Source organism: Eulemur rufifrons, chromosome 30 (genome assembly GCF_041146395.1).
Source record: "Eulemur rufifrons isolate Redbay chromosome 30, OSU_ERuf_1, whole genome shotgun sequence".
NCBI lineage: Eukaryota > Metazoa > Chordata > Mammalia > Primates > Lemuridae > Eulemur > Eulemur rufifrons.
The window spans coordinates 96,645,315-96,658,714 of record NC_091012.1 but is presented as its reverse complement, the minus strand read 5'-3'; positions in this window follow the sequence as shown (position 1 = coordinate 96,658,714).

The following is a 13,400-nucleotide window of genomic DNA, read 5'->3' as shown; positions in this document are numbered from 1 at the left end:
AAATTTTGTCCAGCAGCTGCTGGAATATTTTCAGTAACAGAAAACTCACTCTGAAGTGTCCAAAGTTGAAAAGTCATTTTGGGCTGAAATTCACTATCCTATGGCTTCTGTCTATTTGTTAGAGCACTACCCTCTTGGCCATGAAAAAAAAGCCAAGTCCTTCTAAGAAATAGAAGGTGGAAGACAGCTATCATGAGTTCAAACCCTAATTCCTCCTAAACACCGCCTATACATGCATGCACTTGTTTTCCGTAAAGATAAGTATGACCATTTCTTTAAGCTCTTTCACTTGTGACATGGTTTGCAGTTTCCTTGCCAGGCTGGTTGCTCTTCAGTGTGTCTACATCCTTCAGAACACATATCCAGATGGGAGTGACAACGGGCAGTAGAGTGGGACTGTCACCTCCCTTATTCTGAACACTGGTCTTCCTGTTAATGCACCTTAGGAAAAGTTACCTGTGAGCTCACATTCACCTACAATGGCTGATGCTCAAGTGTGCTGCTGTGTCTCCACAATGCCTGGAGAAGCTCATGGAAAAGTGAGAAGAGCAGTGAATGAGAAGTTAAAACTTTCAGATATAAGGAGCCTCTGCTTCTTGGTAGCTGTGTGACCTCAGACAAGTCTCTTATTTTCACTAAAGCTCAAAAAGTTATGACTTCTTTTCAGTTATAGCTTAAAATAAAGGATTGGTTGTTTTAAATCTTTGACAGCCTTGCCAAAGATATGGCAGGCATAGATGTGGTCTCAGGTGATACCCTGAGCAAAGCGTGACGGGTGATTAGCTTAAGTTAAAGAATTAGGTTGTATATAATTGTGTGGTGGAGGGTGGAGTTTTAGGGGGAAAATCAGACAAAGGATTAAGAATTTGACTCTGCCTGAAGACTTTTCTCTTAACTACCTACAAGTTTAGCTCTTTCACCTCCTCAAAGAGTCCTTCTCTCACCACCCTCTCTAAAATTGCACTACCACATCACTTTCCACCCACTTATCCTGCTTTTCACTCACAGCCCTTATCACTATCTGAAATATTACATAATTTTTGTTTCTTGGTTTATTGTCTTCCTTTATAAAATGTAAGTTTTGTTTATTGCTGTGTCCTTAGTACCTAAAATAGTGCTTAGCACTTGATAAATATATTTTTATGACTGAATGACTAAATGAATGAATGAATGAGTGAATGAAGAGCAAGGCATAGCCCTGCTGACTCACAAAGTAGGATGTAGAGGAAGTCATGGAAAGTATTCTCTGCTGCAGCCTGAGTATGAACCTTTGCCCTTCCCCAACCCTCAAGGGCCTTCATTAGTAAGAACTCCACCAAAGGGGACTAAAAGGTCCAGATTACAAGCTGAGAATTTCACGACCTCTTTGGTTTTCTGTTCCCTGTTGAGGTAGATGCCACTCTACGCCACCACCCAGGTGCCCTTTCCTCAAGAAACACTGCCTATTCCGCCCTCCTGTGGCCAACGACTGAATAAATATCTGAATACTCAGGAAGCAGCAGTTTCCTCCTGTTCCTTTGCATGGATCTATTTCAGGACTATTTCACATTTATTTTGGGCCTATTTCAGTTCTATTTCAAGCAAGCTAGTAGGCCATACCATCTGTTTCTACTCAGGGTAGAGAGAAAACAGGTTATAAAAGTTCAGCAAAGGTCTAAAAGCTCCTTCAGAACCATTGTACTGGTTTCCTGTTGGGCTCAGGATCTTTCTGGGCAGCCAAAGCCAATAATGCATCTTCAAGACTGAGATGGGCAGTATCAGGACCCAGTGTTTAGGGACTCTGTGGAGCCCCATCTCCTAGATAGTTCCATTACTGGGCCTCATGACTCATGCAGCTGCTACCTCCTCTGACCTCCATGTCCAGGTTTATTTATTTATAGGCTTTATTTAAACTGTAAGCCACTGGATATTCAGGACACTAAGCAGTCATCATCAAATTAATCATGGAGTTTTGCTTATAAGAGGTGCTCAACAAGAATTACATAGATAAGGAGGTAGGTTGGTAGGTAGGCATGAAAATGATAGAAATAAGTTGAAATTTCAAAAGGAGGAATAGGGTTAGTTCAGCTGGGGAGTTTGTAAGAAGCTGGATTATGTGTCAGAGGGAGACTAAGGAATTGACTTTGAGAAACCATATTTTCTGTAGAAGTCTAAGAGAGTCTAGCAATGAGACTCTAAGTGAAGATGTTAAGAGAGGGCTGGACACTTCCAAAGGTTGGTAAAGAAGAGAATTGTGCAAGACACATAGATAGATGGAGGCTTATAGAAATTTGTGAGGATCCGACTAAGATTGCTAAATCTCTCTATGAACTGATAAAGATCTCAAAGATACATAATGTGAAAAAAGCAAGATGCAGAATGCAGTTGACCCATGAACAAAATGGGTTTGAACTGCATGGGTCTACTTATACATGGGTTTTCTTCAATAAAAGTTACACCGAGTGTGCCTGCCTCTCCTGCCTTTCCCTTCTACCTCCTCCACCTCTTCTGCTTCTGCCACCCCTGCAACAGGAAGGCCAACCCCTCCTCTTTCTCCTCCTCCTTATCCTACTCAATGTGAAAATGATGAGGATGAAGACCTTTATGATGATTCATTTTCACTTAATGAACAGTAAATATATTTTGTCTTCCTTATGATTTTCTTAAAAACATTTTCTTTTCTCTAGCTTACTTTATTATAAGAATATAGTATATAATACAAATAATATACAAAATATGTATTAATCAACTGTTTGTTATCAGTAAGGCTTCTGGTCAACAGTAGGCTACTAGTACTTAAGTTTTTAGGGAGTCAAAAGTTACACATGGATTTTTGACTGCAGGGGGTGTCAGCACCCCAATCTCTGTGTTATTCAAGGATAAACTGTAGTATGTATGGCATGTGATCTTTTGAGTAAAAACAATGGTAAATAAGAATAATTGTTTCTGCTTATATCTGCCTAAAGAAACTCTGAAGGATACATAAAATAGCTATAAAGCTGGTGACCTCTGATGAGTGGACAGAGAACATCCACTGTATACATTTTTATAGTTTGATTTTTTTACCATGTAAATATATTATCTATTCAAATATCAAAACTTAAAAAATGTTAAATCTGCTGTGTGACATTAATAAGTGTGCCCCCTTCTCCCTCTTTCTTTTTGCTTCAGTTAACTAAGATAGGAAGAGCCCTAGACTTAGAAGTAGTATAGCTTGATGGTTAAGAACACAAGCTCTAGAACCAGCCTATTGAGATTCAACCTTAGTTCTGCCAATTGCTAGTTGTATAACCTTGAGCAAGTTATTTAATGCCCTTGAGCCTCAATTCATTCATCTTTAAAATTAGGAGGATGATAGAATGCCCTGGGACTCATTTTGCCTCTCATTTTGAGCAAACTCCAGACTCTGTCATCTAGTTTCTTCGTCTGGAAAACAGAGAGTTTCATATGTTTGTTCATGAGGGTTTAATGAGTGAATACATGTAAAGCACTTAGAACTATTCCTGGCACATAGTAATGGTCAGTAACTGCTAATAAATGCTATTATTTGAGGGTTTGAATGTTACTTCTGTCCCCAACGTTAGGCAAATCATATACATTCTGAGCCTCAGTTTCCTCACCTATAAATAGAAGTCACATATATACCTGCCAGAGAGATGATGAGATAATGGATTTCAAAATGCTCTACAGAATGAAAAATTCAGTTAGGATATGAAGAATTGTCACAGTAAAAAAAAAAGGTAGGAGGTACTAAATAAATGATGATACCACCTATTCAAGGCTTCCCACTCCCACCCTCAACATTTCAAATGAGATCATATCTAAAGGGCAAGTGGAGTTCTTTAAAAGCCATGAGTCATTTGTGTATTAAGCATCAGGAAATGAGTCCCAGTTTCCAGTTCCCACTTCCCAAAAGCAGAGTGGCCAAAAGGGTCTGCACACCAGTGGTTGCCACTCCACTATGAGATGCCAAGCATTTCCGTGTAACTGTTCCTATTTCTAGGACGTGCTGAGGCTTGGTGCTGCCCCCGCTCCCCTCAGCTGCTTCTCAGAAAGGAAAGGAAGTAGCACCAGCTCTGAAAGCTCACTCTCCCTGCTCCACACATACACCCAGTTTACAAGGAAAAAAACAACTCACTTAACAGGAACACCAACTCTCCAGATCCTAGCAACCAGCCCTTACAGTTTCAATTCTTGGCATACAAAGCCCTTTCATATCCACAATCTGGTCTGCAGCTCACATAATCCCAAGGAGGTTGGAAAGGGGTAGTGAGGGGGTCACAATTCCCATTTTATAGAAGGAAAACACTTTGTTTCTGAGGAGGAAAATGACTTTCCACTGCTCTCATTATTTCATGGGTACGTGGAAAGAACAAAGGATTAAGAGCCAGAAGACCCAGTTCTGGGCAAGTGCTTTAGAATTTGTATAGCTCTATATATTTGAGATTTTTAAAAAAACTATCATGCTAGGGCCAGGCCTAGAACCTAAGTTTGCTATCCTCCAGGCCAGAATTCTTGGTGCTTTACTATACTGATAATGGAAAAGGGAACAGCAAATAAGGACCTAGAGAAAACTATCCCCCAAGAATAACTACACCTCACATGTAAACAGAACTTCACAGCTTCTTAAATACTGTGGCTTTTTATCACATATCAGCCTCATAGCAACCTTGTGAGGGAATGCAGCAGGAAATAGAAATCTAAAATTTTAACCACCCACATACATACTTCTTATCCCTCTTTACTGCTGTATTTTTTTCTCCGTACTCCTTACCACATAGAACTAACATACTACATATTTTAATCATTTTCTTAGCATGTATCTTCCCTACTAGAACATATGTTCCATGAGGACTGGATTTTTGTCTGTTTTGTTCACCATTCAGTGCCTAGAACAGTATCTGTGACATAGCAGGTACTTGATAAATATTACTGAATGAATGAATGTGCATGCATACACGGGGTGTGGGGAATGGAGGGAGGGAGAAAGGCCCTATTTTGTACATGAGTAAACTGATGTCTAGAGGAGTTAAGTAATTTTCCCAGGAAAGACTTCTGAAGCTTCCTGTTTCAGCTATTCCCCTCACCTCACTGCCTGATTCAGTAGCATTTTACCTGGGCCAAAGGAAACGTTTGCTACAAATGCCTCTGCTTTCACTGGGGCCGGCTCCAGGACTGGTGTCTACAGGAGGCCTGAGTATCATCCCCTTCATCAGGTCACTCATCCATTCCACAAACATTCATAGAATGCCTGCTATGTATACAAAAGTCACTCTGCCAGGCCTCATTGCCTCTACATACCCCAAAACATGTACCTCACAAATACTCAAAGAGCTTCCTGGAGTTTTAATCCTCTCTGGAATGTATAGTGGTGGGGGAGGAAGGAGCAAAAGTCATTTGAGTCTTCTCAGCATGTGGCCTGAGGGTCCCTCTCTCTTCCACATCCTACCTGCAGTTTTGTGTGTGTGCGTGTGTGTGCATGCGTGTGCACGTGATTTTTTAACTGGAAAATTGTGACTACCTCATGGGATTGTTGGGAAGATTAAATTAGATACACATGCAAAACACTTAGTACAGGGCCTGGCACAAAATAAACGCTGGCTTGGTAAATGAAGCTATTATTCTCAAGACTTACTGCATTCGTAATCTTGTTACTGGTGCTCTTCACTTTTGGAATGAAGGAAGCTGGGCAAACAGCCACTGCTGGCAAGTGAGGAGAGTGATGCCTCCTTACTTGGTGTATAGTTACACACTAGGAGTTATACACCTACTTCTTGTCCTGGATCTGTCTGGAGATAGCTATGTGGAAGATATTTCACCTCTTCCAGACTTAGTTTCCCCAACTTTAAAGTAGAAAGAATATTGTTGTGAAGATTACATGAATTCCTGCACATAAAGGTACTTTGAAAATGCAAAATACCAAATGAATGTGAGAGTTTATTATGATATTAAAATAGTAAATGCTATCACTAATTGAGCCCTTGCTAGGTGAAAGACTTTGTACCAAGTGCTTTACATAAATATCACTTCATCCTCAAAACAACAGTACCAATGACTGCGTTCTACCACTATTCCAGTTTCATAAATAAGGTGTGATGGTCAATTTTACGTGTCAGCTTGGCTTCCATGGTACTCAGATGTTTGGTCAAACATTATTCTGGATATTTCTGTGAAGGTGTTTTTCTGGATGAGATTAACATTTAAATTGGTAAACTTCGAGTGAAGCAGATTACCCTCTATAATGTGGGTGGGCTTCATCCAATAAGTTGAAGATCTTAGTGGAACAAAGACTGACCTTCCCTGAGCAAGAATGAATTTTGCCAGCAGACTGCCTTGGACTAGGACTGCGGCTCTTCCCTAGGTCTCCAGCCTGCCGGCCTACCCTACAGATTTTGGACTTGCGCCACCAAAATCATGTGAGCCAACTCCTTAAAATAAATATTATCTCTCTGTCTTCCCCCACCTCTCTCTCTCTCTCTCTCTCTCCTTTTTCTCTCTTTGCGTGTACACAGACACACACAAACACACACATATCCTGCTGGTTCTGTCTGTTTCTCTGGAGAACCCTGACTAATAAATAAGGAAACTAAAGCTTAAAAAGGTTAAATCACTTACTCAAAATCACATAGCTGGTCAGTGGCAGTGCCAGAAACCTAAGGGTCATCCTCCTTTTTTCCTCCCTGTCCTATTCCTATCTTAACCAATCCAGCAGCAAGCCCCACTGATTCTATCTTCAAAATGGGTGTCAACCTGCCCTTCTCTATCCAAATCCACTGACTGCATTTCTGCAGCAGCCTCTCATTTGAGCTTGCCATCTCCACTTTCACCCTCTTGAATCCATTCTCTATAATGTCTGCAAAAGTCATCTTCTCAGATAACGGAGCAGATGCTATCATTCTACTACTTCAAACACTTCATGTTGTATTTAAAATAAATAGCACCTGCCATGTGCCCAGCAATGCCATCCATACCGTGAGGATTGAGTTAACATACTGTGAACATGTTAACTCAATCCTCACAGTAACAGTATGAATAGTACTGTTATTATCCCCACCTTTCAGAGGACGTAATGGAGGCACAGAAACATTAGGTAACATGCTGAAGGTCACATAGCTAAGAAGTGACAGAGTCAAAATTTGAACCCAGGCAGTACGGTTCCAGAGTCTGTGCTACTGGCCACGGAACCACACTATACTACCTTGAGTATAGCCAATGCACACCTTCCCTGGGCTTATAAGGTCCTTTGTGAGCTAGTCCCTGCCTGACGCTGCCCTCCTATCATGCCACTCACTTCCCCCTCTCCCTGTGCTCCAGTCACACTGGCCTTCTTTCCATCTCTCAAGCTTACCAAGCTGTTTCAACCTGAAGGCCTTTGCATATGCTATTCCTGCTGCCTCTCCTCAACTCCCCACAAACCTCACTGTATCTTCCTTTATTTTTTATTGTAATCCAAATGTGTCAGAATCTTTCCCCAAATCTCTACATAGATGACTACTCAGCTTAAATGTCACTTTGCTGGTATGCTAGGCAGACCCTTTGACAGGATATCTCCTCATGTCAACAGGACCTCTTAGAGATAGCTGAATACATTTCTCTCCCTCCCTGTCTGGCTTCCGTTACTTAGCAGCTTAATCACTTACAAAACTAGTCATGTTCTAACACAAACACACACACACACACACACACACACACGTGCACACACACACGCACATCCCAAGATCAACATAATATGAAACCTTTTCTAAGCAATGGGTTCTTAAGAAGAAGCTTTTCTAATCATGTCATAGGGCTGCCTGGGGGCCTTTCTCGGTCTTTCCTCAAGCACAGAATCCAGGACACCTTGGAATGGGGCAGGAGGGATTGTTCCTTATAAATGAAATTCCTATTGGATCTCTTGGCAGTCAGAGAAGAGGAAAGTTAGGTCTGGTCTTCTGAGGTCTGAATTCAGGACAGTGGGAAAGATCATACCCTGGTCTGTCAGGAATAATAATTACTCTCCAGATGGGTATAGAGCAGCATAGTTCACAAAGCCCTTTCTCATTTATGTCTACTCACTCATCTGAGTCTCACAGCAGACTGGGAAGACAAGTGAAGCTATATGATGGTTAATGTTAATGTATTAACTTGACAGGGCTGGTCAAACATTATTCTGGGTATGTCTCTGAGGGTGTTTCTGGATACAATTAACATGTGAGTCAGTAGACAAAGTAAAGTAGATTGTCCTCCCGAAAGCAGGTAGGCCTTATCCAATCAATTGAATACCTGAATTGAACAAAAAGGCTGAGTATAAGGGAACTCCTCCTACCTGACTGCTTGAGCTGGGACATTGGTCTTTTCTGGCCTTCAAACTTGAACTGAAACATCAATTCTTCTTGTGTCTCAAGCCTGGTACCTTTCAGACTGGAACTCATACCATCTGCTCTCCTACTTCTCAGGCATTCAGTCTGGGGCTAGATCTACACATTGGCTCTCCTGGGTCTCTACCTTGCTGATCTTAGCACTCTTAGGGACTTCTCAGCCTCTGTAATCATATGAGCCAATCCCTTATAATAAACACCTATCTGTCTATTCACTTATCCATCCTATTGGTTCTGTTTCTCTGAAGAATCCTTACTAATATAAGCTATTACCTTCATTCAATAGGTAAGGATCCTGAAATTTAGAGAGGTTTAACGATTTGGCCAAGGACAGATAGCCATAGCTGCTAGTGGAGGCAGGACTCAAAGCCAGGTCAGTCTGACTTGTAATCATGCTTTTTTTCCCATGAAATTTCCACAATAGACATTCATTTGAGTCACAGTATTTGAGATCCCCTGTTATAATATCTGTGTAATTTGCTTCCAGCTGTCAAGTGCAACACCTTCCTTCCTCCTACCTGCTCCACCTATGTCACTAAAGGAATTCTCTACACTGTTTCATCATGTCATTGTCCTTCCTACCAGGCAAAGCTTCTAAGCTCTTCTCGAGAATTATTGGCTCGAGTCACACCAGAGCACCCACATGCTGTTTTCAGAACATACTATTTTTTCATGCCCTGATTCTTTGCCTTATATTGTACCCTCTACTTGGAATACCTCATGCCTCACCTACCATGCCTACTGCCCACCCCAACCCAACTCTGCTATCTGAAAGGCTTAAAAGTATGGTTTAAATACCACCTCCTCTTAGAGGCCCCACACAATCCTTTGAACTCTTCCCCACCATGCAGTTGCTCCCCTGTTCTCCTACATCATCTTCTGGATACCTCCTATAGCATTTAGCCCAGGCTGGCTTTACTTCTCCCCTACTCAATCATAAGCTCTTTGAAGATATAAACCATGCTTTGATTTGACTCTCTCATACCTCAGCCTGGTACAGTGCCTTGGAAATCATAGTTGCTTAATAAAAATCCATTTCAGCATTATTTATCATGGCGAATGACTGGAGACAACCTAACTGACCATCAATAGGGGACACAATAGAATCCACTGTAGCCATACAAAAGGAGGGATCTCTACGTGCACTGATACAGAATAATCTCCAAAACATCTTATTAACTGAAAAAAATACCTAAGTGCATAACTGTAAGAATATCCTACTATGTTTGAAGAAAATAAAATGTATGTGTGTGTATTTGTGCACATAGGTGTGCACGCATAGGTAAAGGCATAGAATATCTGTACATGAACACCTAAAAGGTTGATGGCAATGGCTGCCTCTGGGTAAAAGTACTGAGTAACAGGACAGGAAAAGAGGGGGGACTTATTTTTCACCACATTACCTTCCCTACTCTGAATTTTGTATAGAGTGCATGTATTAACTCTTCCAGAATAAATATATAATTTTTATCATATATATATTACATGAGCGAGGGAACATATTGAGTTGTTATTAAGTATGGACATAATTTATTTATCAGATTAACTTGAAATGACCCAGAGAAGTGCAACATGACTAGTCAGTGATACTATACAAATGAAGCTGTGTTTCTGAGCCAACTGGGATGGACTCTGACTCTAAAGAAAATGTAAAAATAATAACATGCAAATGTTTATATAGCTTTTACCCTATGCCAGGCACAGTTCAAGGTGCTTACATGTATTCACTCATTTAATCCTTACACTAGACTATGAAAGAGGTATGCACTACTATCATCCCAACTTTAAAGACAAGGACAATGAGGAGTCAAGTAGGATGCCCAAGACCATACAAACAATAAATAGCTAGAGTAAGTATTTGATTGTAGTGAATCTGGGTCCAGGGGCTGTGCTCCTAACCATTATACTGTGTTGCTAACAGCAAGACACAGGGATAAAAGGTAGGAGACTGTGCCTGCTGTATCACCAGTACCCAGCGGTTTATAAATGATCAATAAATATATTGTATTGATGGACAGATGGATGAATGGATGGATAAATGGATGAATGAGTGGCTCTGTGAATGGGTGAGTGGATTACTGGGTAGATGAAGGGTGGGTAGAGGAATGGGGAGTAGATGGCTCATGGGTGGGTGAATGGTTAGTGGAAAGTGTAAGGCTTTTGCAATCAGATAGATCTGGATTTGAAAGATGTTGCTGCCCTGAGCAAGATGCTTAAGCTGTCTATCCCTGTTTCCAAGCTAGACTAGAATATCAACTCTGGGAAGACAGGACCATTTTTCTGTTTTGATCCCTGTTTTATCCCCAATGGCTAGAAGAGTATGTGACACATAGCAGATGCTCAGTGAATGTTTGTTGCATGAACTTATACACTAACAAATGAACAAATGTAGACATTAAGGAGCTAATTGTGTAGTAGGGGCTAATGTGAGGATTATTGAGATAATATTTAATATAACTGACACATAATAGGTGAGGTTCTCTTCCCTTGGCCCTACTAAATTTACCTCACAGAACAAGGCATACACAACTGGGAATTTGAATCTGTGGATTTTTACCCCAATTACTGAGTATCTGTATGGTCTTGGGTCAAGCACTCTCCCTCTCTGAACCTCAGTGTCCATAATCTATAAAATGAGCAGTATTCAAACATTTTGTTAGGGATTAGGGGGAACAAAGGATGCACCAAACCTCTTTTCCAAAGCCTTAAGCAAAAACCCAACATATAAAACAAAAGCCCAGGTGTTCTGGATAAACCAGAAGTGGGAGATCCAGACTCCTGTCTCTCCCTTTCCCCCACTCCCCAAAGCACTGCCAAGGTAAACCCAGGCCTCTAAGGCAAGACTTTGCAAACCTTTTCTGTAAAGGGTCAAATAGTAAATTTTTTACACTTTGTGGGCCATATGGTCTCTGTGACAGCTACTCAACTCTGCCTTTGTATCATGAAAACAGTCATAGACAATAAGAAGTGAATGGCATGGCTGTGTTCCAATAAAACTTTTATTTATGGACCCTGAAATTTGAATTTCATATAATTCCATATACTTGTACCACAAAATATTATTCTTCTTTTGATTTTTTCCTACCTGTTTAAAAATGTAAAAACCATCCTTAGCTTGAGGGCTGGATTTGGCCAGCAGGCTATAGTTTTCTGACCCCTGATCTAAGGAGCTGGGCTAGATTATTTCCAAGGTCATCCAACTTGGACATTACAGCTGAAGCAGCCCAAAAGCAACATGAGAACTGAAGAGAATAAAACCTGGAATTACAATGCTGCCATGGAAATTCCGGAAAGTAATAACATTATGGACTGGTCTGCTCTAGGTTAGAAGACCTCAAAAAGGAGGAGGGTCAAGTTCTGTTCTCACTTCTCACTTTACCAGGCTGAACAGCATTTTTAACACATTGACTGCCCCACTAGAAAAAAAATTTTTCCTTGGCCCACAGTGTTTTATTATGAAAATAGAATAAAAACTTTGAAAACAAAATTATCCCCTCTAATTTAATGAAAAATGTGTTATTTTTTATTGTTTTCTGTGCATGAGTTATATGCAATTAAATTTTCAATATTAATTATAAGAGACGTGTGAGACATGTGAGTTTCATATGTTCACAAAGCCCCAGACTCAAAACTAGCATGAGTTAAATACAACTCACAAGGCAGCTAACATATTAAATGCTTGGTAGTTCATCTACTCTCAGAACTTCAAATGTCATCAACGCCTCCCAATTCCCTCTGAGCTTAATATCTAGATCACCAGCAGCCTATTGGATATCTACAATAAGAGACTGTCCAAGCATCTCAGAGTCACCAAGGCTAAGATTGTATTAGTCATATCCCTTCTCTGCCTCCTCTCCATTTTGTATTCTCTATTGCAGTGAAGGATATCACCATGCACTTGGTCACAAAAGACCAAGTGGATGTACTTCTCCCTGTCACTGGGAGGAAGTATAGGAGGACTAGGATATGTCAAGTCTTGATTGATCCTTCACCAAATTGATGGCAGATGGCAGCATTTTTACTACTGGTAACATCTAACAGGCTTTGGCTCATAGTTCCAACACTAAGTACAAGCTTTAAGATTCTGTGTTTCTATACCGGCAAACATACAGGTGGACTAAATGTGACAATGACTGTAGTTTGTCTCCCAAGAACACATTCTTCCCTTATTCTTTTGTGTCAGAAACCCCACCCCCAATTTTTAGGTGTACATTTTGCCACCCAGTTTAAATGACTGCATTTCCTAGCTTCCCCTGCAGCTGAGAACAGCCAGGTGATTCAGTTATTTTATGAGACATAAGCAGAAGTATTAAATAGGACTTCTGAGATGGTTTCTTAAAAAAGAGGGGTCAAGTCCTTTCCCCCCTCTTTTGCCCTCCCAAAATGTGAATGTTAATAGATTTTCTGGAGCTTAAGCACTCATCTTATCCATGAAGAATGGAAGCCAAATGCTAGGGATGATGGAGCAGAGAAGTCCTTAAAGTCTTTCTGAAGCTGCTATACTGGCCCAGGTATGCCTATCTCTTGACTTCTTATGTGAAAGAATAAAATCTTGTGTGCTTTAAGCCAATATAGATAAATCTATGTTATTCATAGCAGAATCAAATAAACTGTTAAAATTACCAGTTGGCCATCCCAACTCGCCTATGCAGATAGTGCCACCAACTCAAATGTTGTGCCTTTTACAAAGTTCACATGGAACTGGTCTACAATTACATATTCTTCCCCAAAGTAGTGGCATACCAAAGATGGGTCAATGGGAACAGATAACCATGAGTGCAGGCAATAAAAGAGTATACTAGCTATAGAGAATTTTTTTAAAAGACTAAAAGTCAACATGTTCTTTATCATCACCATGCACCAGCAATTTTAAACAATGTTAGCAATAAAACACTGAAAAACCCTAAAAAAAATCTTTGGTTGTTAAAAGTTCAAACCAATTACTGTGGTTACTATTGAGATTTAATAATATATATGAAATTTCAAATTAACACCTTTTATTACTTATCCTCAAGTCAACATTTTATTCTACATGGAAGTTGACTCAGAGAACTCCCAGTTATA